The sequence below is a fragment of the Balearica regulorum genome, chromosome Z (genome assembly GCF_011004875.1).
Source record: "Balearica regulorum gibbericeps isolate bBalReg1 chromosome Z, bBalReg1.pri, whole genome shotgun sequence".
Taxonomy (NCBI): Eukaryota; Metazoa; Chordata; class Aves; order Gruiformes; family Gruidae; genus Balearica; species Balearica regulorum.
This window is the reverse complement of record NC_046220.1, coordinates 65226458-65239174: the sequence shown is the minus strand read 5'-3', so window position 1 is coordinate 65239174 and position 12717 is coordinate 65226458. Positions and strand designations below refer to the sequence as shown.

At 46.4% G+C, this 12717-nt stretch overlaps 1 protein-coding gene across 4 annotated transcripts in view; it reads right to left on the bottom strand.

Moving 5' to 3' along the window:
• ELOVL7 (ELOVL fatty acid elongase 7) overlaps nucleotides 1-11036 on the bottom strand; it is a 32974-nt gene extending 21938 nt beyond the window's left edge. Inside the window, exon 1 of one of the 4 annotated variants that reach the window (XM_075740472.1) lies at nucleotides 10892-11036. The gene's annotated coding sequence lies outside the window, so the exon portion shown is untranslated. Of the gene's footprint in view, nucleotides 1-8871; nucleotides 10002-10032; nucleotides 10773-10891 lie in introns of those variants that run through there. The other 3 variants (XM_075740474.1, XM_075740475.1, XM_075740473.1) reach the window with 3 other exon arrangements.
• Nucleotides 11037-12717: the final 1681 nt, after the last annotated feature.

The following is a 12717-nucleotide window of genomic DNA, read 5'->3' as shown; positions in this document are numbered from 1 at the left end:
GGTAATTTGTACAGCTGCAGCTGGAGGTTTCAAATCACTGAGGGATATGCAATGAGATATAAAAGCCTTTGGGTTTTGGGGTTTTTTTGTTGCTGTTTAAATCAACATTCTTCAGCATCGCTACAAAATGTACTCATGAGTACTAGTGTCAGGCAACCCACAAAGGTACACTATATATTGTTCAGAGACTAAGGCTTCTCAGCCAGAACAAGTAAACAGAACGGCAAGAACATGAACAGACTTCTAATTTCTCCTGACACTCTTGGGTTTTTTTCTCCTGCATCCCAAAGAAGATGTCCACTTAAAAAAAGAGAAACAACCAGTTTATACTTGACTAGAGTTACTGCAGAAGTGAAATACAGTTTGAGAAATGGAGGTGAAGTGGAAGAGCCAGATGTTTCCCAGTAAGTGCCTGTTGTACTCTGTACCCAAATGAAGAATCGGAGGGAGGGAGAACAGAGGGCAAAGAGATGTTTGAACATTAGGGACAGCTGGAGGAAGTGACTCTGAAGACCCGTCCTGCAGTCAAAGCCACTTGTCAAGATTGCATTGCGTTTATACTTTGAGTGCCGACGTGAATGCATGGAAATTGATTCAAATACATTTGATTCTGTTTGAAATTTGAGCAAGCTTTTGCATACCACTCAAGCCATCTTGAACAGCATTTACACTACTTCACGGTCGGTAACTTTCCACAGCACCTTTGCCTTTTGAGGTGACTGCAACCCCTGGAGGGTGATCCAGTCTGACAGAGGTTGGTTCCGCAGTGTGAACATAAGAACAGAAGCACCTTTGCTTTGACTCAGTACTAATGGCAGTTCCAGAAACACTCTGTTCCACTTGCTGTGCAGGTACCCTTCTCTAAGGGCTACAGAAGTGCTGGACTTCGAAAGGGTTCCTGTGAAAGCCCTGGGGTCAGGGCTCAAAACCAGTATGGAATAGGAACATTCATAGCTGCCTACAAGCATTAGGGAGAAGAAACATCCAGTCAAGGTGACTCAGAGCATTTAAAGGCCTATGAAGACAAAAGCAGAAGGTTGCTCCAAGGGCAAAGCAATGCTGCACGGGACAGTATTCAGGTGACAACCTAGCCTCAAAAGCTTACATGAAAACAAAACTCTCCATCACCTAAAAACATTAACTAGCTTGATGAGAAAAAAAGCATCTTACAACATTTTTAAAACCAGATCTTGTTATAGAAATCCAAGTTTAAAAGTGTATCAATTGTTTGTTCAAAGCAATCAACATGCAGAAATTTTCATCACACAAAATGCAAAGTGGAGGCTGATATTATGGACAAAATATATTTAGGACATTACACAGCTGTGAAAGTTTACTTCTGCTCCAGATCTAGCTAGCTAGACCTTAGTTCTTTTGCTAAGAGAAATTTTTAAAAGTCTTCATTATTTTGCACTTTCAGGAAGCTCAAGAACAGTGTATAAAGCAGCATTATGCAGGCTGCGAGTTTGTAACAGTAGAGCTTTTTAAAATCAGCTTAAAACACCTAATGATAACTTCACAGAATGAAACACCGTATTAATGCACAGGTTTAATCACAAGTATGTTATAAGGATCTTCCATCTTCTGTCAGTGTTTTCCACTACTACAGTAGAATATAGTTTTAAACATCTTTTGAAGCATTCAGAGACCACCCAGGACCACAAGACATCTCTGCAGTTTAAAATAGATCAGCTCAGCCAGACAGCATGTAGGGATGAACCAGCTACCTCTGGCCAAGTCAACTCCACTTATTTTTTTTTCCCTTCTTTCTGATGCTGAAAGATTGCCAAATACAAATAGCTCAAAAAAAATGTATCCCATCAACAAAGTGCATTAGGCAATGGATGTGCCACATCAGAATAACACAGGAGACAACAATACTTCCAGCGCAGAAGCTTGGCAAGCAGCAGAGTACTCAGCCTAATACTAATGTTCCTGTAAAACACCAGTATACAAGAAACAGACAAGTGTCTAATAGTCTACTCAGCGTGCAATAGCAGTAAAAGAGAAGAAAACTGGACTGTCTCCAGTACAAGGAAAGATTAGGCTTATATATATAGTTATGCATTTAAGTTATCAAAAAAAGTCTTAGCATTTTTCACGTACAGGTTTCAGTGCTTTGCAGAAGAGGTCAGTGTGTTTGGTTCACTCTTTGAATGGAGCACTCAGTCACCAGAGAAAAAGGGGCACATTTTCCATCAGTTAGCACAGCAAAGTGGTGAACAAAACCAAAGTGTTGGGTATCAGTTCAATATTCCAGTTACTATGCAAAACTACCAGGCCACACACCACTTTCTGAACCTACAGCAATACCACAGCCCTCATCACTCAAGCAGGTTTCTAAGCGTAGTGGTTTGCCTCCACTCTTTCTCTTCCACGTCGCTTCAGGATGATTTTATTGTTCACACTCAAAGCAAGGAATTCATTTTCACCCACACTCACTTCTATATACATTATATAGCTGCAGGTTCACCCAGCTGAGTATATCCAAAAAGCATGATGCTTTCCCACTGACTGGAACGGAGGTCTGGACCTCTTCCTACTGCTGTTGTCTCAACAAGTGAGCCAGGTCATATAACCTCACTATCTGTAAAAGCAGCTCCCTTACTTATCACAAAAGTCTGTCCAGACTCAAGTAAGCTTTGTCTGATGCTCCAGCACCTTGGATGAAAGAACCGATGGCATGCAATCACACCTCACAAGGATATGTGTAAAGTCTCTACAGGATAAAAGCAAGAACACCAAATTCCACAATCTCCATAGCTCCAGAGACAATTTTTTAAGTGTAGCTCAAATGGGGTATCTAAGCTGTTCCGTTTGAACATACAGTAGCAGCCTCATTTCAACAGATTGGGAAAAACTCCAGATCAAACCAGAACTCAGCACAGTCCAGTCCATGTTCAGGAACCATTTTTTTTTCTGCAGTTTTCAGATAAGCTTCCGTAATTGACCAGGTGGATCACTTCAGTTTATGAGAAGCAGTTTCAGGATAATCTGAAATTCAGCTGGGGGATTTTTCCACTCCATAAGATTTCCAACACTTATTAAAAGACTTCCTGAAGGGAGGCAGAGAGTTCTAACAGCTCCTATGTTTTTCCTCCCTTCCCCCAGCCCCCTCCCTTCTCCAAAATTTGTCATGTTCATGGTTAGAAGTCAAGATGAGTAAAATTCATGAACACCAGAGCTATGCATAAAGCTATTTGCAGCCTCACTTTACAGTTTTATCATTTCCTCGCGTAAAAACAAACTCAGGCAGACTCCTCTAACAACCTAACTTAGTACAGAACAGAAAAAGTGCTACAGAAACAATGTTGTAACTGTAAACAGTAATAATTCAAGTGACCAAAGGAATTAATATCTGTAACAAAACTTCTGAGGAATACAGCTCAAGTAATTTTGTGAAAGGTTTAATTTCAAAGTTGACCATGAACACTGAGCTTACTCCATCAGCCTCTTTGGCTTCTGTACACAGTGTCTTCTACACATCTCAGTCACAAGAAACAAGGGTGGACAGGGCACTTCCAAAGTGCATTACAATAACTTCATCAAGCTTTTTCAGACCCATTTTGTATGGTTAAATTTTCAAAAGTGAAACTTTTATTTCAGTACTGAAAAGACAAGCCACAGAACTCTGGCTACAAAAGTAATTAAAAAATGTCTTTAATCCAGACACTTCCAACTGTACATCTAAACAAACAAAAAAGGGATTGTAATGGATGTTATAAATGCAAATTCTGTAAAATATACTAAAGTATTCACTTGCAATATACCTGAATCTAAGTAATTTTCACCTGTACAGAAGGCGGCAACATCACCAGCTACTACTCCTCTGAACAGACTATAGACATTTCCACACTGCCTGTCCCCATGTATTCATAATGCCACGTGGTGAACAGATACCTCAGTATTTAACTTAACAGAATAAATGAGTACATCTGATCAATAACCCTGATACTCTTGGCACTTCAGCTAATACCTTTTCATTAAAAACAATACAAAGAACTTTTTATCAAAAGAAAACAATTGAAAATATTTGCTGTAAAGTCTTTACAAAAAATTGAACACATTTGACAAACACTATTTTAAAACTTAACTAAACAGAAACACTCTCCCTCCCCCCCCCCCCCAAAAAAAATCTTTTCTCTTCCATCAGCGACAACATTTCTAAACCAAGAAGTTTCTCCTTCTCAGCCACCTTGGACTCTGCTGATGTGCACATCAAAAACCTTCGGCTTCAACTTTTAGTAACAATTTTCAGGCAATTTACTTTTCAATAGATCAGACAAAACCCAATTAAAAAAAAAAATCTACTTGTCACTTCAAATAACTTTCCTTAAAGAAAGGGCACGGTACCAATGTGAATGAAACCCATACTCTAAAACCATACAGAGAAGCACTGAATTAGGTTTTTGTGACTTTAAGTCATTTCAGGACGGATGATACTATGCAAATTATTTCCAAATCAACAAACTGATCTTTGTGTTTCAGAGTCCAGCAAGAGTTGTCCTCTTTTGTTAGAAAACAAAGAATAAAAGGAATAGTTATTCTTAGTAAGCTATATTTTTATTTCAGACATACACATAAACCCAGAATGCTGTCACTGGGATAGGAGCATTCTCTTGAACACCAGTCCAAGAGATGCCTGCAGACACTTAACAACTTTTTGCACTGTACGTACTATTCCTTTGTACAGGTTTTTGCAGTGCACCGTACAAAGTTACACTCATACTCACACACATTTGGCAAGGTACTGCTTAAAAAAAACAAAACCCAACCAACAAACCCACAACCCCCACACCCCCCCAGCTTTGAATAGAGGCTCCAGGCATGGGGCCCAGTGTGCAAGGCACCATATCAATATAAAAGATAATCCAAACTACAAAGAACTCACAATACAATTAAATGCACGCAGGCAGTGGGCAGGAATTCATAAAGCTGCTACAAGCAGCTTCTCATGAGCATAGCCTGCGCAAGCAGAGCAAGCCTGACGGTTTACAGGGTAAATTTGCAATTATAAGAGCACTTTTAATGGTAGCAATGTCACTTTAATCAAGGTCTCCCCCCATTAGTCATACCTGCTCCCATGTCACCCTTGACTTGTGCTGGAACAACCATTTTTCTGGCTGCATAATAAAATAGATTGGGAAACAGATGCAGGGCTGGGGACACAGCCTTGCAGAAAAAGAAAAGGTATTTTTAACCCAGACCAGATCCTAAGTGCACCAGCCTTCACAAAGGGTTATGCCAGAACAGAAAGGTGACACAAGGGCAAAAGCACTCGGGATAAAAGAAATGCTGGTGAAACTACATTAGCCTAAGTTGGTATCATGAGCAGAGCTGAGATAAAAGTCAGTGTTCACTGCTTTTACTGTGACGAGTAATACAGCCCTCACATAGTTAAGAAGGGCAATCTGAATACCATTGCTCCTGGCAAATAAGATGATTCATAGAGTTTACTGACACCTGTATCTATCCTCCTCGTGACATCCGTGCCACTCTGCAGGTGGAACCCAGAGCTTGCTTTGGGCTGGATAGGCTTTACAAGTGGTGTTTAAAAGATTAGTTTTGTGTGCTAGCTCAGGATTTCAAAGTTACAAAAGCTACTGAAATTTAGTTCTTCAGATTCTCATCCAGAACCAAAGATAACAAGTCTGCTGGGTTTGCATGGCAAGGTTTTGGTAGTGGGGGGGCTACAGGGGTGGCTTCTGTGAGAACCTGCCAGGAGCTTCCCCTGTGTCTGACAGAGCCAATGCCAGCCGGCTCCAAGACAGACCCAGTGCTGGCCAAGGCTGAGCCCATCAGCCACATTGGTGGTGCCTCTGTGATAACATATATAAGGAGGGGGGAAAACCTAAAAACAACCCTAGGAGCAGTTTTTGCAGGCAGAGAGAGGAGTGAGAAGATGTGAGAAACTCTGCAGACACCCAGGTCAGTGCAGAAGGAGGGGCAGGAGGTGCTCCAGGCGCCAGAGCAGAGATTCCCCTGCAGCCCATGGAGAAGACCATGGTGAGGCAGGCTGTCCCCCTGCAGCCCATGGAGGAAGGATGAGGGGGTGTGGAGATTCCACCTGCAGCCCGTGGGGGACCCCACGCCGGAGCAGGTGGAGGCACCCAAAGGAGGCTGTGACCCCATGGGAAGCCCACGCTGGAGCAGGCTCCTGGCAGGACCTGTGGCCCCGTGGAGAGAGGAGCCCAGGCTGGAGCAGGTTTGCTGGCAGGACTTGTGACCCCATGGGGGACCCATGCTGGAGCAGTCTGTTCCTGAAGGGCTGCACCCTGTGGAAGGGACCCACGCTGGAGCAGTTGGTGAAGAACTGCAGCCCGTGGGAAGGACTCACATTGGAGAAGTTGGTGGAGGACTGTCTCCTGTGGGAGGGACCCCAGGCTGGAGCAGGGGCAGAGTGTGAGGAGTCCTCCCCCTGAGGAGGAAGGAGCAGCAGAGACACCGTGTGATGAACTGACCACAACCCCCAGTGCCCGTCCCCCTGTGGTGCTGGGGGGGAGGAGGGAGAGAAATGGGGAGTGAAGTTGAGCCTGGGAAGAAGGGAGGGGTGGGGGGAGGTGGTTTAGGATTTGGTTTTATTTCTCATTGCTCTACTCTGATTTGATTGGTAATACATTAGATGAATTTTCCCGAGTTGAGCCTCTTTTGCCCATGACGGTATCTGGTGAATGATCTCTCCCTGCCCTTACCTTGACCCAGGAGCCTTTCCTTCTATTTTCTCTCCCCTGCCCAGCTGAGGAGGGCAGTGACAGAGCGGCTTTGGGGGGCACCTGGCCTCCAGCCTGGGTCAACCCACCATAACCACCAAGACACTTTCAAACCTGTACTGCATATTCTTCTCACATTACTTACTTTATGAAATACTTGTAGGGCTTTTCTAGTCAACATCTTCAGTGATAAAGTGTTTTGTGTAACCATCATAAGCAGACAGAACACAAATAGCAAGATACATGCAGAAAAAAAATTAAAAAGCAAGACATACATTAACAGACACATCAAAAGCATTTTACTACATGAATTCAGTAAAAAGAGACAAAAAATTAAAAAAAACCTATACAACATTTCCAGTTCAATGGAACACAGAAACCAAAGACAGGTTTAAAAAAAAAAAAAAAAAAAAAAAAAAAAGAGAGACACATCTGAGTTCCTCTGGTGTCTGCCATCAGCATAAACTTACATATTTAATTTCAGCTGAAATAATTTTTTTATTCTTTGGATTTCAACTAAGTATCAGAAGGATAGGAAAAAAAATCACTTGCAACCTTGCAAAACTTCTTGTAAATTGAACATGTGACAACAGGCTACAGAAAATAGAACTATTGCATGACCCTCTGGCTTTCATTTTCTTGCCTTTACAAGGAACTACATTTAAAAAGTAGCATCAAGCTTACAAAAGGAGTTATTTTGTTAGTGCTATGGTTTTATTCTTATAATGTGATATTTTGAAAGAGTAGAAGGTTTACTTTTCACCATTTAAGCTGCATTTGTTCTCTAGAAGCAGCACTGAGCCTGAGTACTGGAGGGAGGTCCCTGGGCAAGCACATGAGACCTGCTCCCTAGCACTGTCCAACAATGTAGACTAATTACCCAACTTTTAAATAACGTGTAAAGCAATTTTAAGTGAGCAGAAAGATCCTAAAATTAAACCTAAAACAACCATGAAGCTTTTGTGACATGCTTTAAACCTATTTTATGGCAACAATTATTCTTCATGTTGGAATAGCCTCTGGTCAAGTCCCCCCCACCACCCCCTTCCTGCTTTGTGGCCAGCTTCCAAGCACAGACCAGCTTCCTCCTGAAACACTCGGAAAGGCCTACCAGAACCGCTGTTTGAAACATCCATAAATTGCAATAGAGAAAACATAATAAAACCTGACAGTTCTCAAACTTAGTATGTACTTCGGCCACAGGGAAGCTGATAAAAACACTGCACCTGCGTGTCACCTGCTGTGACTTCAGGAAAGAAAACCAGAACAGCGAAGAGCTGCAGTGAGGGACAGAGGAGTAGTGAGAGAAACAGAGTGGTTCTTCCTTTTCAGCTCCCCAGGCTTTGGGAAGTAGCTTAAAGCTTCAGACATCCACTAGCCTGAAGTCATTAAGAGTGTTGAGCTATAAAATTATTTTTATAAAGTCATTCTGTGCGACTGAAGAATGACACCACCCCTTCTATCCATCCTTGCCCATGTGCCATTGCTTTACTAGCGTTAAAGGAGTAGTACTATGGTCCTTAATCCACTGCACACAAAGTGAGTCAGATCAGTTTAACCCATAGTTGGGAGCTACGCTGACTCATTTCGGCTGGGGCAGACCAGGGAGCTCACACCAGCCTTCACCAGGAGAACGACTGGGTGGCAGCCTCTGACAGCCATGCCAAGGCAGCGGGGCATCAGGGAGGGAGAGATGCCACCTGTAGCCCACCAAGTTAGATCCAGAACACGACAAACATGATTTCACATGCAGCTAACAAAGATCCAGGAAGGGATCCTGGCTCCCTTCCACCTCCTGCACCTGAACGCGGCGCAGAGGCGACGTCCTCCCACTTCCCCCCACCGCACATGCGCCTCCCGTGCCCACCCCATGCGCTGCTCACCCCTCTGCCTCACTCCGCAGCTGCCCACACCTCCAGAAATCTGCGTGTTAAGCAACCGGATAGGGGCAGGCCAGAGGAAGAGATAAGATAAGCACTAAACCAGAAGCACTGGGCAGAAGCAGATTCAAGAGGAAGAGCAGGAGTCCAAGGTAGGGAGGAAAAAAAAAAAGTTTCCCGTTTATTGCAGCAGAGTGAAACAAAGCCAGGAAGAACACAGCATGGCAAAGGGAGTACACTCAGCAAAGGCCATCAGGTCATGTCAGGATACAGAAACGTACCTGATTAGTTCTTTTACTGGTATGCAATTAGTTGATAGGTATTTCACGGTATTCAGTGAGCTTCATAACTAGTTAAATCCTATTTGGCATGTATTACTTAACTAATGCTGTGGCGTCTTTCCCAACACATTCCATGAATATTGCTTCCTGTACCATAACCTGCCTCACTCTACTTGTAAATAAATACTATTTAATAGAAAGTTGATTGACACATAATGAAATACCATAAAGTTGCGTTATTCCCCACACTTGCAACAGACGTGCTGCCTAGGAAGACTTTAAGCTTATGTTTGGCTAGGTTTTCATATCCTATGTCTTTGTACTTTTTCTTCAAACAAACGTGTAAGTACAAGTGCTCCCATTCCTCACTGAAGCATTTTCAGGGTACGTCCACACTGCCTAACGCCAGGTCGATAAACAAGGATGCTGCCTTTATCCGGGGCAGCCTGAGTGCTTCCCGGGCAGCACCCCAGACGCTGAGCAGCAGAATAAGTCAGGCAGCACGCTGTTCCCAGGCTGCTCCCGACAACCAGAAAAACTTGTTCAAACTTCTCCCACATGGCACTGCTCAGTACAGACCTACATATGGGTCTGAGAAGGACCGAGTTACAATGGAGTAAGGAAGAGGGTATCCATACATAGCAGTAAGGTTTCTGGTTTGTCCGAATAGCTTTAGTTAACTTATCTTGATTTCCTACACAAGCAAGCAAAGAGATCAGTAAGAGTTGGTCTGCAGCCTCACTACGCCTTTTCAAACATCTCCCAATTCTATCCCAGCGGCAGCAATGCCCAGAACCCACCCAAGTACAAACAAACTTAAAGTGCATTTACAAATTAAGTATAAACATAGTTATAATGCTCAAACAACATACACATCATCTACGGTTGCAAACGGCAAGTCCAAGAGACTGGCCCAACGTAGCCACGTCGGCCACACACACCGGCACCCACCTGCTTCCTCAGCTCATGGCCTCGCTGCTCCTGCCAGACCTTAGGGATGGACCCACCTCACACAGCAGCAGAGGAGGCCTGTCTCCGGGGAGGAGGAAGACAGCAAGCCCGACGGCCGCCCCGCTTGCAACTTGCTAGACAACCCCTGACTAGACATCATCCCTCCAGCCCTACATTTTAATATCATCATCTTAAGCACATGGGCCACACCTCTCCCCTGGCTGCCTCCAACCTTTGCCCCTGCAGAGAAAGAAGCCTCCGTTTCCCGACGCCTGGGACCACTCTTCTGTCTGGGGAGTGTGTGGGGGAAAAGGTGTTTTTCAAGAATAAAATTCCTGATGCAGTCTTCTGCGCAAGGTGGAGGCCATCCCCATGCCTGATCCTTGGTGTGACTTGCTCTTCAAGACAGGAAGATGAGGTCAGTGTGTGTGGGGCACAGCCAGAGGGCTTGGAGGGACAGGCACCGCAGCGCGCGGGGCGCAGCCAGAGGGTTTAGGGCAACAGGTACCGTGGGCTGTGCGGCACAGCCAGAAAGCTTGGGGGCCAGGCAGTGCAGGGTGCCGGGTACAGTCAGGGCGCTTGAGGGAATAGGTACCATAGAAAACAGCTTGAGGGTTTGGGGGTAAGGTACAGTGGGGTGCAGGTAGGGACAAGGGCTGGAGATGTGGGTGCTGCCTGCAGTTTTGGGGTGCAGCCAGAGGACGGAGGAGGGAACAGGCACAGCAGGGCACAGGCAGGGTTTGGGAGAGAGGCACTGGGGGTGCAACCAAGAAGCTTTGGGGGGAGAGCTGCAGGAAGCGCCACGGGGCCCAGCCCTGCGCGGACAAGCGCGGGAGGGACCCCGCGAAAGGACGCCGGAGGTGCCCATTCCCAGCACCACCCCGGACCCCGCGCTCGCCACACCACGCCACGCCACGCCACGCCACACCAAACCAAACCACGCCACACCACGCCACACCACACCACGCCAAAGCACGCCACGCGGCCGCGGAGGCCGGGAAGCGTCGAGCCCCCGGCACCTCCCCCGCCCCGCGCCCCGCAGTTTCCCGCGCCCGCCGGGACCACTCACGCGGCAGCCGCGCGGTGCCACCTCTCCCCGCAGCCGCCGGGCACCAACTGCACGGCGGGGTGGCGCGGCGCCGCGCGGCAGGCGGGAAGGAGGGCGCGCGGGCGGGGTCGGCCGGCCCCCGCTCCGCCCCGCCCGGCCCCCGCGGCCCCGCCCCCCCGCCGCGCTCACACCCGCGCTCACACCCGCGCCCGAGGCCGATCCGGGGGCCCTGAGTCACCGGCCCCGGCGCTGCCTCTCCCGGCCCATCCCGAGAGGCGGGGGCGGGGGGGGGGGGGGGGGGAGGTCGGGCGTCTTTTGACACCGCCGCCGAGGGGTGGGCGAGCATCCCGCGGCGGGAGGCCGTGCCTTCCCCCGCGGCCGGGCTCCCCGGTGTGCCGGGGCGACGAATGAGGAAAAGACAACTGGTTTTCTACCTGTTGCGATATCCGCTACTGTCGCGTTCAGGGGCTTCTCCGGACGCCCCTAGATCCCTCTCGCTGGCGCTTGCTGCCCGCGCGGAGAAGCGCGGATTGCAGCGCGGCGTCTGGACGCTGCGCCGGGAGTCACCCAAGGCACCACTAGGAAGACGTAATAATTCCTTGTTTTAAAAAAACAAAGCGCAAGGGGTCAGCTGCAGCTCAGTGCTCTAGGGCACGCTCTCGCCCCGCAGCAGACTGCGGTACTCCTCTCTTAGAAGCTATTTAGGATGGAGATAGCACTCGCCAATGGCTCCCCTCCAGAGAAATACGGGGCACAAAGAAAAGTGGTGGCGAACTCCTGGCGTGTAAATAGGTGATCCGGTTTACCCTGTCACTTTTGTCCACAGGAAGCTACAAATTACAGCTTTTTGAGATGGTTGGCATGGAAATGACAGCTTGAGTCAAAAGAAGAGGCAAAAACAAAGAGCAGGGAGAGGGTATGAAGGCAAATTGAAGAGGGAAGCTCCTTTTATGATGTGCAGAAAAGCACAAGACGAAGGGACTGTGAGCTGATGCTATGGAATGATAACATAGTCAATGAGAAAATGCAGAAGGGGCCTTGGAGCTGGAGAGTAGTGAGAAGCTCAAACCAGAAGTTTGAGTCCACAAGAGGCAGAACCAGCATGGAAAGCTTGTTATCAGTGTTGAAACATAACGAGAGGCTGAAAAACAGGTGTTGGGATGGGGATGGAGAAACATAGCGTGTAACAGGTCCTGCAGAAACTCCACATCACTGAGCAATTGATTAGACTAGAGATTAGGAGAAAGACCTTGAGTTTTTGGATTTGCTTCACAGTCCTGTTGGAATTGTTAGGATTATGACAGCTGAAGAAATCCTGGGGCTTTTGAAAGAACATCTTAATAAGATCACTGGGTTTGGCCAAAAGGGATATGTAGAAATATGATAATCCATTGAACAATACTGTATGTCTCACCTAGGAGGGGAAAATGACATAACAAAACTAAAACACCCGATTCCCCCACCCCCTTAATTTTCAGAAGTTGGAGCCTTTTCTTTGATTTCTTGGTCCAAAACCATTTTTTCTAAGACATCAGCCAAGAAAAACTATAAACAGACCTTAGGAATGAGCACATCCCTGCTCAGGTAGAGGCTTTGGGAACCTTAAGACTAATAAGTCTTGACTTGTCCAGAGGGATGTGGCTATGTGGCTCAGCAAGCAACTAGTATTCCTCATGTGTTGTAATACCTATTTTGCCATGCCTGATAGGACTGCCTTGGCTGAGACAAAATGGGACACCGCACTGCATAACAATAAAAAGTAAGTAAGTAGGTCACTTGTAGACTTCAAAATGCAAGGCTGTTTTCATTAATGGAAAAAAATAACAACAATTACCACGTACAAGCTA